This window comes from Aulonocara stuartgranti (assembly GCF_965226115.1).
Source record: "Aulonocara stuartgranti genome assembly, chromosome: 13".
Taxonomy (NCBI): Eukaryota; Metazoa; Chordata; class Actinopteri; order Cichliformes; family Cichlidae; genus Aulonocara; species Aulonocara stuartgranti.
This window is the reverse complement of record NC_138949.1, coordinates 20201788-20218164: the sequence shown is the minus strand read 5'-3', so window position 1 is coordinate 20218164 and position 16377 is coordinate 20201788. Positions and strand designations below refer to the sequence as shown.

At 39.2% G+C, this 16377-nt stretch overlaps 1 long non-coding RNA gene across 1 annotated transcript in view; it reads right to left on the bottom strand.

The window, feature by feature from the left end:
• Positions 1 to 3684: 3684 nt before the first annotated feature.
• The window catches only part of LOC309720419, a 42091-nt gene continuing 29398 nt past the window's right edge, over positions 3685 to 16377 (bottom strand). Inside the window, exon 3 of the long non-coding RNA XR_014280478.1 lies at positions 3685 to 5035. This is a non-coding gene — a long non-coding RNA (uncharacterized lncRNA). The remainder of the gene's footprint in view (positions 5036 to 16377) is intronic.

Below are 16377 nucleotides of genomic sequence, written 5' to 3'. Positions count from 1 at the left end.
AGTAGTTATTTGTAGTTGCTTTTGTTGGTTGTGGTTTGGCCACTCCAAAGAAATAATAGTTTAAATAAAAAGTCATTTAGCACATGCTGCCAAAGCAGCTTCAGCACACCCGGGTATAGATCCTCCAAATCTTTGGACTCTTCAGGTGAGATGTAACACCATTCTTCCAAAAGAGAATCCCTCTGATGATGGTGAACACATGTTGGTATTTATGGTCTGTGACCATTTGCACTCTGCTGCCATCTACAAAACTACTTTGCAGCATCAAGACAGACTCTGCTACTATCAGTCTGCTGTCATTTTGCCATTGAATAGGATCAAGTTGGCAATTACGCATAATTTTCTTTGTAATATTCCAGCAATTAACTGTGATAAATTTGCCAAAATTGCAAATCTGTTGAAAGTCTACATACATAGACTTTCACATTTAAGAAAAGTTCTCATATATACTGCTTATGTCCAGCCAGAACACAGTAGAAACATAAATTCAGAAATTACTCCACAAATAGTGGTGTAGTTGCTGCAGGATGGCAATTTAGCTGCAAAATGAAACGGGATGTCAGCAACCTTGTTTCTGTATAGGAATATAACCAGAACCCAACCTGCTTGCAACCAGTTGAGTCGAGTCACCTATTGCAAAGAGATGTGTGGCAGATGAGTTGGCTCATTAGCACAGACTGATTGATGGCAGCGTATGAGAAATATGCCTGCATTTATAAATTAGATGCCAATTATTTGCAAATCTTCGCCAATCTGTCTGACAGTGACTGCAGTCAATCCAAGTCTGGCTGTAATTGTTTCCCACCAAGTGATCTGTGCAATCGTCTGAGAGTGTTGTACACTCTGGGCGTCCATTGCAACTACATGCAATCAGAAAAAAAAATGCAATCACTGAGCAACCATCAATTTTTCTTAGTAGCAAGGAGGTTGCTATCCTACTTTTACTCTAGCTACGTTTCTTCATAATGTCCTAAACAGCAAAACACAGCCTGTTTTCCCTTTAATTTCTGAATTATCTGTATATTTGTAAATTATCAGTAGAAATACCTGACAGACAAAAGTACATATTTTAGGTACAGAGTCAGGTGTACAGACATGTCTTTAAAATGTATTCTTCATCTGCACAAGAAACAAATCATCTGTTACCCATGGCCACAACCCTAATTTAAGTGAAACTACTTGAAACAGTCGTAAATTGACACAAAAAACCCCCATAATGAGTAAAGGTAAGGACTAGTACAATAAATACATTTCTGTAGATCGCCTTCCGTCATGGGCTGCTTTTATTTCTATTCACACGGTTTGAGCATGGTTTCTGTTATTATCTTTTGGATCCTCAAGCCATCATGAGTTGACACAATTCGGAAAGTGTCTGGGGCATTTGTTCCTGAACACTATAAAACAGCTTTCATAGGGTTCAAGCAAAGTGTGACTTTTATTTCTAGCTTTCACAATACCCATGAGTTTAGCTCAAAGACAAATAAGAGGCCTTGCTCTTTTAAATAGCACTGATAACAACTTTGCCTTTTGCATCCATGACAAATGCAAAAGGCTATTGATTCCGTCTCACCCTGCGTTTTGGTGACTTACGCCTCCCTCTAATTCCCATTACCAGAACACTGTACCCTTATCAAGGGAAACAATAAGCCACTTGTCAGCTCTGCAAGAAAATATGAGGAAGCATCTGCCTGGACCAGAGGAACTCATGACTCAGTGGTGAAAAAGTGCTCCACCTCCCTCCTTCTGTCTGCCCTCTCTCCCTATAGTCCTCCCTATGACCTCTAGAAAGGTATTTTGGCAGCGATGTTTTGGACGAAACTGAAGAGCAGAGTAAATCCGATCATCCAGGGATAAGTCGGAAATTGAATTTCACTCCTTCCACAGGGGGCAGCCTTTTCATGTGCTGCAGTTTGGGAATAAATGTGTTGTGTGTGTTCGGGATACACAGGTGGGTGTTCAGGGAGGGATAGTCAGCTGGAGAGGGACACCCCCAAATAGAAGCTCTGTTCCTGAGCCGTAAACCTGTCACAGAGATATGTCTCTGTCGATGATGGCATCCGACTTTTTTCCCATCTGCCCCTGCGCAGGGCTGTTATCTCCTTCCTCCCTGCTATGTCTCCCTGCTCTTTAAGACAAAGGGTAATAAAGCTATAAATTGTGTGGTCTGCGGAAAGTATGGACATTCTGTCTGGGAGACGCTGTAAGACCTGCCATAAAGCACCCTCAAAGTCATAGCTAAAGATTTACAGTTATTTAACATCCTCCTCTTCCCCTAAATCACAGTGATAAGAGAATTAAGTGATGGCTATAGGTTCTTTGTCCTTACTCTATTGATTTTCTTTGCCCCTCAGAAGGATCCTGAACATTATAATTATTGAGTCCTGCAGTTTAATGTAGGTTTACAGAGTAGGAGAGGCGCCCTCAGTTCGATTCTAACACAGTTAAAACAAAAGACACCCGTTTTTCAATTCGGTAATGGGCTTCCAATTATGCTTCATTTACCTTGTTTGGCCAGAAAATGTTTTATCTGAGGCCTCTGTGCTATAAACAGCTTCTTTGTGCTGTTACAAAACCTCAGTAACAGCTCGATTTATCTTAAATGCAGGTCTGCTTCTTCAGCAATTATTCAGCCATGTGGATACGAGGATTATTTGTAACCCAGATTGTTCATTAACATTAACTTGGTCGCTTTTTCAGTGCAGTGGTATGTGATGTCTCAAAAGCATTTCTGTTAAAGATAAAAATCAAGATCAGCTGATGTGTGCCGCTGGCCGCCTCCGGATTATGAAAGCTTTATCCACCCTATAAACCACTGGTCTGAAAATACAACATGATCCTACTGCCAGTGTGTGCTTTCTGATGCTTTGTCACCAAATGTGTGGACTTTATTTTCCTGAAGAGTTCTTCTCTTTTTTTTTTAAGGTTGCTCATCAAATAAGCGTTTGAGATCGTAGGCTATCAGTGTACATCATTAATGGCTTGGGTGATGCTGAAGAGAATTTAGTACAGTTGGAGCTTTTGTTTATGAGCTGCGTGATCACATGCTGTATCTACAGATAACATTCATGTTATTTTGAGATTCTATATGCCGTCCTACACCAAGCCTGAATTTATCTGCTTCATCTGAGAGCATAGACTTAACACAGACTCAATACAGGCTTCAGGCACTTCCACACTGGCTTCAGTTTTAGAACTGCTAGGTCCATCTTTTTCACTGTCTTTGCAACAGATGCCTAATTTTAAGATCTCTGAGTGCAAGTGAACACCTCTGAATATACAGGATGACTTTTAAACAAAGAACAACCTCATAAATGGAAAGTACCAAAAATTACAGTTTCTTGAATAGCCACTTATAGCTTGGGCCGCTATGACTGGCAGGGGGCTGCTAATTCATCTTGTTTGGCTTTTTGTTGTAATAAAAGACACCGTAAGGTATCAGCTGGCCAGTTTCCCCAGTATCTTATGTATTAGGTCTTAAATTAGCAAAAGTTAGCACTGCGAGAGTGAATTACCCATGCATCTTGCTAACGAACAAGCTAACAAGTGCTAGCATTAGCTGACTGGGCCGCTATTTTTTCCAGAAATGGTTCCATTCAAGTGGGTGTTGTGAAAATGCAAAACTCCAGGCTTAAAAACAAAACAAGATGCAACAAACGTTTTTTTTAATTGTATTTGTTCTTTAATAATGTTTTTTGTTAAATACATAAATGGTAGTAATGTTATCCACCACATCACAATACCTACACTGACAACTATTACAAAATGATCCGATCTTAGGTTTCCTGATCTGCCAGCCCTATGAAAACAGCTTAACTAATTTATATTTATGCTTCTATTTTTTTATTTGTCAAAGACCATCTACAAAAACTTTAATCTCCTTAGAGTAGAGGCCCATTGTATTCGATATAGCTGCTAGCTTATTTTCATCCACACTCTCTGGGCATTTCTACATGAAAACAGACCAAATAGCAAGTTTAACACTAAAATGGGTGACTGTAATAATTTAAGAACTGTATTAAACTCAATGCTGGGATTTGGCTGGTTCTGTTCAGTGTTAATGTTCTGAATTATGAGGGTTTTGTTTCATACTCTGATAAACTGACAGCTGGCTTAGAATCAAACCGTAGGCATGTAAAATTAACAGCTACAATTAATAGCAGATAAAGAGCTGGTGAAGACTCAAATATGGTTAAAAAGGTGTATCTTGGCCTTAGAGAAATATGACTTTAGAAGATGAGATTTAGTATAGTCAGATGCTACTCAAAGTGGTACAGAACATGACACTTATTTTGCCTTAATATACTCATACGATTCTGCCAAATAACAGTATGACTATAAAAGCTTCCATTTACAGTAATTTGAGTGTTTTCAGTGGTGATTCAGATTCTTTTTAAATGTGCAAGTACTGTCGGAAGGTATAAACTGATGCACATTCTCCTTCTCTATTCCTTCCCTTTAAACGTAAAAAAGATACTGAAACACAAAATGCACACACACATACACACACACCCCTTAGGCGCCACAGAGGGCCACAGCCCCACTTACCACTGCCTGACAGTTGGCTTCTTAACAAAGACGCGGGGAATGTAATTAAATCATTTACCTTTGATACCCAGCCAGCATTGTAATTAATTAATTCACCCTGGTAGTGCAGGAATTATATCCACCGAGAGACATGAGAGGAAGAAAAAAAAGTTGTTCTGCATACTTTGGGGATAAAACCTGACACTGTGCCCTGCCTTTCTCTCTCCCTCATCTACCATCATCATGGCTACAGCAGTGTCCTCAGAGACGGGGAGTAAAGAAGTTAAGTGCTTCACTAGTTGAAATAATGACCCAGTGCTGATATTTAGGCCTCATCAGCCGGAGTGCCTGAGGCCAGATCAGACTGTTGAAGGAGGACTGGCCTTGCTTACACATCTCTCTCATTTGGTCTGACCTTTGCAGCAGCTGTGATATGGGAAGGTGATTGCTGTCAACATCATCAGTGTCACACAGCTCCAGAAATAGCCTCGGTGGTGATCAGCAGCAGCACCTTTGGGGGAACATGGCATAATGAATTCTTGTAGTGATATAGGTTATGATATACAATTCAAACATAATGTCAAACAATAGTGATGTTGCCCTTATAGGCTCCTAAATGATTTAAACTGTCACTGTTGTTTTCTCTGTAGAAAATGTTTGAAGGGTATGCAAGTAGAACGTACTCGGTATGAATATATCTGGTTTTTGTTTTTGCTTCTTTTTTTTTGTACGTTGTACTGTCTGTTAGTTCTTTGCCTTGGGTGTGTGTTTTTTCCTGAAATGATTATCACATTTTTGCATTGGATCTGAGTCAGACCTCTGTAGCACTTTGCAAGATGCTCAGAAGGCAGCCCTAAGCAAATTCTTCAATGTCATCCTTCTGCCTTTCCAAGAACATCAAGCATTTGAATCAATGGGCTTTCATCAGCTATCTAATTTTTTACCCCTCCATATCACTTAGCTACTGCACTGCCAGTCAAGTAGAAGACATACAGCAGTGTTGTTTTCTTTTTTCCTTCGTTGGTAAATTACTGCCACAGCAAAGTTAAAAGCATCCGAAAACCACTTCTGTAAATTATTGTCAATAAATGGCCATGAATCATACCGATCTGCGAGACGTTTGATTTATAATTTTGGGCTGACTGCGTGGAGATATATTGCACTGAGACCTGCTGGGTGGATTTGGTAGGCTCTGTGGGCACATTCATCATTGTATACTGAAGCCATTTTTAATGTGTACCACTATTAGAGCTTGTACTGTTCTATCTGTAATAGGCTGTGCTGTGGTCCGAGTGTCAGTGTTTTAGTGGGTTTTGTTGTCTATAGTGTCTGTTTTATTTATTTATTTTGCACATATCATATCTCTCAGGGTTGTGTACATTCTTTTCCTGTTGTTTCTTGTGAACTGAAATATTTGCTGTTATTATCGCTATTTGAGACAGGGTATAAATTACCATAACAACATTAATATTACTGCCTGTTTTAATATAATTATAAACACCTCTGGTAATATACACTCACTGAGCATTTTATTAGGTACACCTTGCTAACTCCAGGTTGGACCTCTTTTACCTTTAGCACTGTCTTAATTGTTCATGGCATAGATTTAGCAAGGTGCTGGAAACATTCAAAAACATTTTGGTCCATGTTGACATGATAGTGTCAAACATGCCTGTGAAGGTTCTCAGTCATCCAGGTCATCGTAGTCTAAGGAGCTTGGAAAGAAAAAAGGCATCTGGACTTCTTTAAGTCTCCTTGAAGACGTTTCACCTCTCATCTGAGAAGCTTCTTCAGTTCTAGGAGCAACCTGTGGAGAGTCCCAGATTTTAAGCCCTATGGGAGTGTCCCCATGAGGGTCACAGACCCTCTATTGATCCTCTACCTAATCACATGAGTGAAGGTGTGAAAACGGATGTGGGTCACAATCAGCCAAGGTTTCGGGTGAACCCACTGTGAATCCTAGCCCCACCCTATCATGGGATTTACTGAGGTCAAATGGCCCAGGATGTAAGTGGGCATTATGGCGTTTGGGAAGGGATCTCAAAAGAGAGAGGACGAAGGGTTCTTAAAAGAGAGATCCCTGATCCTTTAAAATCTGGGACTCTCCACCAGTTACTCTTAGAACTGAAGAAGCATCTTGGATGAGAGGTGAAACATCTTCAAGGAAACTTATAGTGTCACACAGTTGTTGCAGATTTGTCAGTTGCACATCCACGATGTGAATTTCCAGTTCCACTTCTTAAAGGCGTATTTTGATCTGGTGACTGTGGAGGACATGTGAGTAAAGTGAACTGATTGCCGTGTTCAAAAACCAGTCTGAGATTATTAGACCTTTGTGATATGATGTGTTATCTTATTGGAAGGTGCCATCACAAGCTGGATACGCTGTGGTCATAAATGGTCAGCAAAATTGTGAGCAACAATTCTCAAGAATACTCAAGGCTGTAGTGTGCTGTATTTGAACTGTAAATCAATTTTTACCATTTTTATTTCATTCAAGTTCAACTTAATCTGACCTGTCCAAACATCAGTTTTTCTCCAAACTGTGCAGGCTCTTGTAGATGTCTTCTGGGAAAGTTTGATCTTGCCTTCCTGTTTTTGAATGTAACCATTGGTTTGCACTTCGTTGTAAAAGTATTTACATTCATGAAAGCATCTCTTGATTGTATACTTGGACATTGATTGTTGTTTTGGCCACTCCAGGTTTTATTTGACATCTTTCTGAAGGGTTTATTGAGGCTTTTTAGCCTATTGATGACCTGATAAACTTGCATCAGCATCTCTCTGGACCTCATATTAAGAATTGAAATGGTTAGTTATCAAAGTTCAACACCTATAATAAACTATTATTCGGAAAAAAGAGGGAACAGACTACATGAAGCTGTTTTTCAGTTAATTGTTAAATTGCTTTTGGGCATCTGCAAATCCGGAACTACGTATGCAAATAGTTGCGATTCCTAAATAGTTATTGAATTAAAGCTGAAAGTCTTCACTTTGATCACATCTGGATAAAATTAAAAACATTGTGTCATTGTCCTAATACTTTCATTACTGCAAAGCTCACTTCTGATGCTCCCAAGTCATTATAGGTCAATAAGAGTACTTACTGTATTACAGTGTAAGATCCACTCTGTATTGACACTTTCCTCACATCAGCAACTTATTTATTAGTAACTATTTGAATATTTTCCAGCATTTGAGATGATTGACTGGTTGAGATGATCAGTGTTATACGTTCCATCTGCGAGCAATTAAATTATTGACTCATCTGTGATTTCCACAGCTTATCATTTGTTGATAAAATTAGATATTGAAAAATTTATGTTCTTGTAAATGACCGGAGCGGAGAAAAATATAGTATTTTCCTATGACATTTAGTATAAGTGTGTAGTAGTGTAAAATAGATATATTCAAGGAGTTCAAGTACCTGTGGGCAGTGCTTGACCGACCATTAAGTAAAGTAACAATCTTTAATTCTAACCACTCATGAATAATTAGTGCTAATCATGTCACACCCTCCATATCATCAATCAGCTTTAGAATTTAACTGAACATGCTGTTTTAAGAACTCTGGCTTTATATTTATTAATTTTCTTGCAGCAATAGCTATAAACATTTATCTCTTAGAAAAGCTCAACCTACAGGTCAATATAATAGATATATCAAATGATAAAGACTGAGTGCTTCCATGTCCTGAGGCTGAGGGCAGTCATGTGGTTACAATGTTTACATCCCTCCAAGATCTAAAGAGTATTTACCCAAAACCATATGCTGCCTTCATAATGGTTAGTGATATTTGTATGAATTAACGAGGGAGAAATGGGGCTGGCGTTAACCTCTGGGTATTACTTAGATGTTAACACCCCTCTCCCTGAACCTCAGCTCTCCCTCTTCCTCCCCTTGTCCCTGCTCCCCCTATCTAACTCTCTCCATCTTCTCATCCCCCACCTCCATGCCTCTCCTTCCTTGGGGTACAGTGGAAGTGATTTATCTTAGCGTGAAAAGACTTGTGATGACGCTGAGACAGGAGGCCTCAGGCTCTTGGCATTGAATGCATCGATGGCGTTTGCATGAAGTTCACGGCCCCGGAGCCATGATAAATGTCAAGTGCAACAAACGTCCTGTAAATAAGATAGAGCACTGCCAAAGCCACAGTCTACTTATTGGTTGCCCAAGCAGAAGGCAGTGTCTGTGAACTTGTGCGTGTGTGTTTGCGTGCGTGCGTGCGTGTGTGTGTGTGTGTGTGTGTGTGTGGCTAAGCTCAACTTTATCCTCTCTCAGAATAAAAAGCAACAAATCTTGGATTTCATAGACACAGTCTATACTCTCACAGCAGTTATGAGCCTTCCTCTGCTCAGGTTTTATTTGACAGCTATGTAAAAATGTTGAAGGTGAAGACTGTTATAAATGTGTCATTAAAAGACTTTGTCCTGCACACTGTTCAACACAAAATCTGCCTTGCTTCAGTGTACATCTACAGGACACCGTTATATTGTATAACATACGACAGAGAACTGCTGTTTTCTCCTTTTTTTAGGGCTAGCCAGTGGTTACTTAAAGTCTAAATTTCTTCCCTTTCACACTTTATTTTTGAAAACAATAGGATTCTTTCCATAAGACGTTTTATTAAAAGCACCTCTAAATATAGGCCATTCTCAGTGCTGCCATCCAATGGATCCAAATTGGATTAAATGTATCTGAGTACATGAGGAAAAATAGAGGATATAAATAAAGAAGACTATGAGAATTCTAATTCACAGCTAAGTGTAAATACAAGAGGATCTGCTTCAATATAGTAAAGGAAACAGATACTTCTGTAACCTTTCTGCACAAACAGTTGTAGCCTTAGACCTTAGACACATCCTGGGCTTGGCTAACACATACTATGGTTCTTCCTTTATTAGCAACACACTCGGATTACATTAGTTCATGTGTATAAGCAGCACACCTATAAATTATAAAGCTGTGGCACAGAAAATATTTAAAAATTGTTCTTTAAAAGACGACACCAACCACAGATAGAGGCCGCCTCCTGTTTTCTTCTACTGAAATGACAAGGTGCTTTTATTTAATTCTGGAATGTCATTTAAGGACTTGGCGAAGTCATGGCAGGATTCAACCGCACACTTCAAAGTATCATTTGATCAACCTCTCCTACTTCAGGGATGTCCCTGCTGGTTGAAAACGGGGGAACAGAGCAGCAACGGGGCTTATTTATGTTATTAGAGTTATCTGGGGAAGTACAGTCCTGCATATATCACCTCTGCTGGTGTCATCCCCAGTTGATAAACTGCATTTCCTGTCAGTGGAGGACGCTGAAGGTTACAGCTGAGATTAAAAAGAACAAAACAACCTCCCCCCGGTGAAGTGGTGACACATCCTACCTGCAGGAATGTTCCTAATCATTTTGATAATTTGAAATGTAGGAAACTTTGATGACTCCTCCAGTGGTCCTCAAATGTGAGTATGATGACATCTTTTAACATGTTATAGACTTTCCACATGAGAGAGATCATCCAGGCATGGGGATATGCATGCCTTGACTTAAAACATGCAGCATTATGCAAACATTTGCCTACATGCACTCAGCTGATTAAACAAGCACATAAATTACTGCTCCCTGTCATTTTTTTTTTTTTTTTTTGATATAACGGCACTGGGTTGTCCCTCCCTTTATTGAAATGACTCACAAACAACACCAGCAGCACTCAGAGTTGGTTCTACCCAAGGAGCGTGGCCTGTTGTATATCCAACCCAGCAGTGACCATAAGCTGCGTTTGTTCACCAGCTCCAGACACACTGAGGCAATTTATGAGCCTCTGGCTGCAAGCTGATTAGAGCAGTGCTTGTAAAATGTATTTTGGCGTGTATGCAGGGTTTTACTGGAGCTCTCCCTGTCACACATTAGCCATACATCAGCACTTGAGGCGACTTTTGTTGTGATTTGGCGCTATATAAATAAAATTGAAATTGAAATTGAATTGACTAAAAGTGAGGGGTGAAACAAGAGCAGCGGAGGGGGGTGGTGTCAGTGTCGAGAGAGGGCATTGTTTAATCCTCAAGAGCCTCCATTTTGGAAATGTTTTCCATCAAATTGTCAGCACCTCTTTTTTTTTTCACCATACACATTAGATGAAGTTCAGTAAATATTAACTACCTTTACTATTCTTCATGGTTAGTCTTAAATACTGTCACGTGTAGATGCTCTAAAATGAGTCACTTAAAATGTCCCAGATTCCTTGATAGCTCTGCACAAAATCATATTTTTCAAACAAATTCCATTTTAAAATTGCCTGTTTTGCTCAAGTAACCCGCAGCACTCGATTTTCAGCCACACAGCAGTATATGCAGCCAATCCTTGGCCTGTGTCCAAAACATGTCACAGCTTTTCAGGAAGTATCCATGAGCTCTGCTACCTGTCACCTAACTTTCAGCATGATTTGCGATAGCACCATCTGACTAGCACAATTGCATTTACAAGCACCAGAAGGACCAGCCTGTCAGGTTTTGCTGATACCGTGCGAGATCTTTATTAAACTGCAATTATAAGACGACAAATCCTCTCTTTGTTTCACCTTGTGGACTGTGTTTGGACACGTGCCACCATTAAACGAACTCAGGGTGAGTCATTTCTCCACAATGGGGCCTCTAACGTCTCATCCTCCATAATGACAATAAGCTGTGACAAATAGAAATTAAGTACGCACAATGAGAACAATAAATTTATTCTCGACAAATCCAGCAACAGAGTCGTTTTGTGCGCTATACATCTTCATCTGGGAGACTTTTATATCATGCCACATTCACCAACCAGTTGGATAAACTTGATCTTAGAGCTGCAGACATTTTAGCTAGTTTAGGTGAAATCAACTTTGTTATAAATGCTCTGCTATTATTGGATGCCTTAATGGGAACAGCAATTATTAGCAATATCTGTGCTTCACCTAAGGGAGTCAATACGTTTACTGTGAAAATTCTAAGCTGATCAACAATGAGTTAAAATAAATGGGCATTTGCTAATTTTTCATGATTGTAGCCAGCAGATCAGTCCATTACCGTAAGCACTGCAAACAATATAAATATTTATTGGTTTGACAATTCTGTACAATCTTGAGACTTACCTTTTTCTACCTAAAAATAAATTGAATGAATTACATTATATTAAATTTGGGATTGACATAGTCACACAAGGCAATGGTGTATCCTTTTAGACGGACATGACTTTGTGTGGGTGATACCAGATCAAGTGCTGCAAATATAAATTGTGCCTCTCCAGATCTTGCAAGGACTTAGGTTGCAGGCAAATAAGACTGAAGACCAAATCTATAAATATTTCTTGCAAACTTTACTTTAAAGAAGCTAGTAACCTTGCTGGCTTTCAAATAATTAATATCGTGTTTAAAGTTTCAATATACCCCATGTATTAGTACCGGATCTATCTCCTTGATTTGGTTTTTAAATATGAATTCAAGTCAATACACGTATAAAAATTGATTTGTTTTAAAAACACATCAACCGAGGTAAATACCTGTGAAACGCTGCATACAAGCATGAGTAGGGCAAACGTGCAAAGTAGAAGTTCTCAGGCATTTTCTGAGAATCCATTCAACTTCAAGCTAAATATAAAAGTGTTCATTAACTAAATTGTGCAGCAAGTCCACTAGCAAGCAATTAAACAATTACTCTGACCAATGCACCTTGGTGCATTAGCATTATTTATGACTCTTGTGTAAAAATAAATTGAGGTGAGTAGGAAATGAAGTCCTCTTTAGGATGTCATTCAAGTCATGCTGACAAGCAGTAATTCTCAAATGCCAAAAAACAATGTGGTCTGCATATGATAATGCTTCCGGTGGATAAAATATGCCTGATACTTGGCATGTGTGCGGACTGAGGCAATCACATATGCAGAGAAGCAGCAAGCACTCCGGAAGGATCAATAACGTGCATAGGATTTGGGGATTTACGATGACATCCTATCGATCAATTAGGAGCTGACTGTTTGAGGCACTCAGAGATGCCAATGTGTATTAAAACTAAATCAGAGGTTAGACAGAATTACTGTATAACCAAAGATAAACTACCACATTTCACTTTGACTTATTGTCACACCTTTTCAGAGGCTGGTAGGCAAGTGTAGGCAAATACAAAGTGAGTGTGATTCAGCACCGTCTGCTAATGAACAAAGTAATCTGAACTCATCTCTTATTTAAAAGTCAAACATTGCAGTTAAAGTGCTATAAGAGGCAAATGGTGCATAACATACATGCTTTGATTTTTTCTTGGCAAGACTTTTGGCCTAATCATTTCCTCTCATGTGAGAGAGCATACCTGCAAAAATCTGAGAGACGGCCAAAATGAGATAGAAAAAAAAAACCCTCCTGTAACTTCTCTGGGGGAATGGAGTCATTTAGTTGATTTCTCTCCATGTGCCTATCACTCAAACCAAGCTGCTCTTACCACAGAGCTGATAATCATACATATTCTATGCATCGGAGCAACATAAATCTCCGTCCCTGTTTCATACCTCAGTCATTCATCAATCACACAGAGAGCAGGATGAAACACTGCCTGCTTGAAAATATATCATATTAGTACCTGGGATGTTTACCAAGATAATGTGAGACAACAGCAGAGGGTGAAATATAGCACCACTGCATTGCTTAAATTAAAACCCCTCCTTCTCCCCTTCAGACCACCCTCAGCTTTGGGAGTCTGAGTTTTATGTCTGCAAGGATTCCTGTAGACTGTACCCATGTGCCCTTACCCTCCTCTCACCTTGATGCATAACTAACTATGAAAGGAAACAAGACACTAAAACATCTTTAGCATCTAGTGTTGTTTAACCCTGTCATACATGAATTATGACAACTTCAATCAGGACTTTTTCTTAAGTATTTTTATTCATCTTTAGGCATGAAAAGCTGAATAAAGTGCTTAAGAAAAAATCCTGATTGAGTTTGTCATAATTCATGTATGACAGGGTTAAATAACAATAATTACAATGGCACACGTCATACATCTATAGTAACATTAAACAACCAGTGTGTGGCAGGGTATGGAGTGACACACCAGTGTCCAATGTAGTGGTTTATGTGCAAGTATACCATCAACACTGACACAAATAAAGGAAAACAGCCATTAAATAGCTGTCCACTGTAGTGACTACTATGCGTGATAGGGTTAATGTTAAAACAGACATTCCCAATATAGTCAACAAATAGTTTGCAGGGGTTAAAGTGGGCAAAGGGCACAACCCTAAGATTGGGCGTACAGTAGCAGTGCAGGAAAAATGACTTAACAATAAGTCACATAATAATTTGTTTTGTGAAAATTAAGCCAATTTTTGTTTGTGTACCGACCTGTGCTGCCACTCGAGCATTCACTGCTTCTGTGAATGAAAGCCAACTCAACTAGACAAGATTTGGAGATAAATTATCTGAATTTTAGGAGGCAGTGCCAAGCCTCCAAACACGTCCCTTCTGGGTCTTATCTATATATGACCCCCCCCCCCCAGTTCTACAGGCTGTTTGTTCTCGTTTTTTGTGCCCCACCCTCCGTCCCCTTTTTTCAAACCTTTCACTTCCTCACTTCTCATTAGAACATGGGGATCTGCCAGTCCCCAGTCCCCCCTCCCTAGACCACTGCTCAATTCTTGATTAAACCATTTGCCTTTATCTACTAAAAAACACTGCCAAACCTAAAAGGAGGACGTGGGTCTAGCTAATGACATAGGCAGACATTACTGGAGCACTGGGGCTGATTTCCAACCCCTAGTCACTATAAATCTAGTATATTATTGTACAGAAATCATTTCTTTATATTTTGCTATTGAGATATGAGCATACATACATGGAAATACAGTAAATAAGGAAAAAACAGAGTTTGTAGAAGTCTAATGAGCATAAAGGTCAATATTAGGTATTACCACCTTTATGGTTCAATATAGCTTGAACCCACTCTTGTCATTTCTTTATGTAGACTTAGTCTGTTTCTTTTCCATATGAGCTATATCAGCTATCAGAGTACTGTTTTTTTCTTCACATTTAATAAATAAGTGTAATTTTTTTTAATAATGATTTCAGACTTTCAGTAAAGACTCGTAATAAGTTCTCTCAATATTTCCATCTACATGCACCATTTCAGGAATAGTGTACCCTGTTTGCAAATAAGTCAATGAAACTTACATTACGCTGTATCTTCTCACATTAACAACACTTTACTATTGAATTTCCATTTCCTTCCATATACTGATGGTAAGTATCATTCCGAAAATCATTAGCAGCAATTACTTTGGAGTAATATCTCTTATATATTATTCAATAGTGGTGAAAAAGATGGAGTCCTACTGTATTGGCACTGCGCGTTTGGGTGAATATTTTAAGTATCCACACTGACAGCAAGTTTCAATTCTGTCAACAATTTTTTTTTTAAATTTTATAATGATTACCTTTTAATATGCGGTGTTGCTCCTTTTCATTCTTCATGGACAGATTTAGATTTTTGCATAGGTTTATCTACCGGTACCCAGGACAGTAAGCTACAGGCTGTGTTAGTACTCCACTCACAACGGAGGTGCTTTCCCTCTCTACTATATCCCCCTTTAGATTAGAAATGTAATTTGAGGAGATGAATGTATTCTATTCCAGTTTGCTGTGATCAGGAGTACTGCTGTGCGGAAAACAGCATTGCTTCACGATTATTGAATTTTTATGGCCAGGTAATTAATTGCAGATTCCCTGTTTTGTTCTATTTCTTCCTCTCTGACATTTTAATTTCGACAAAAAGCCACGGTCTCCACACGGCCCTTCTCTGGAGATCCTAATAGCCCATAAAACACGATGACTTATAGATATGGCGAGACTTCACTTCGCCAATGATTGTTTGAAACCTTGCTGATCACACAGAATTTAGTCCCCCTCTTGCTTCCTCCCTACCGCCATATCATCCCTGCCTTTCCTTTCCAACCTCCTGAATTCATTTCTTGTCAATTAAACTGCAGCTACAGTGTCCCATCTGAAGAATAGGAATCTATCAACTTGTCATCGACTGGGAATTCATTATTGGATGCGGCCTGGTAACTTTTCAAAAGCGGCGTTCGGGCCATTATTCCTTAAAGACGATTGTCATTACTTGACCAGGCAGGAGGGTGTCCTTGGCGTGCATTGCAAGCACTGCATTTAAGGGCAGGGGGGAATCAATCGTAGCGAAGGGTGACAGATGCCATATCTCAAGGCAGACAGGTCTGAATGCTTATATCAAATCAGATTCCTTTGCTAGCACAAGGAACATTAGTTACCCCAGTGTCAGGAGCACATGTAGGCCACAGTAAGCCATCCAGAAGGAGAAAGGGGATGGGGGAAGGCAGTGTGTTATTTTATGCAGCTTGGCTAAAATGTCCTGAGAAATTGATGAGAAGCATAATACTATTTTTGCATAGTAAAAGCATATTTAATGCCTTGGCTTTTGCAATTTGTGTTTTATTCATTTATTTTTACATTTGGTAGCTAGAATAGGCTTGCAAATTGAAAAATCTTTCATAATAAATTGGCAAAATACTGCATGCTATAATGCAAATTCAGCAAGCTTACACTAAGACTATGGCTCATTACATTAGGCTCTGAACAGACTGTATTAGCATATAACAAAAATCTCCCTTTAAAAGTAAGATGCAGAAGAAAGGTTGATATGAATAAGTCTAGTGCTCGACTGAAACACTAATCTTCTCTGTGTTCCCCTCTACTTTAATATACTGTATGTCCACAGGATATCTATCCAGCAGTGTTTATTTATCATCTCTCCTTTACTTCCTTTCTTCTTTCTGCTGTCCCCCTGTCATGGTGCTTCTTTCTG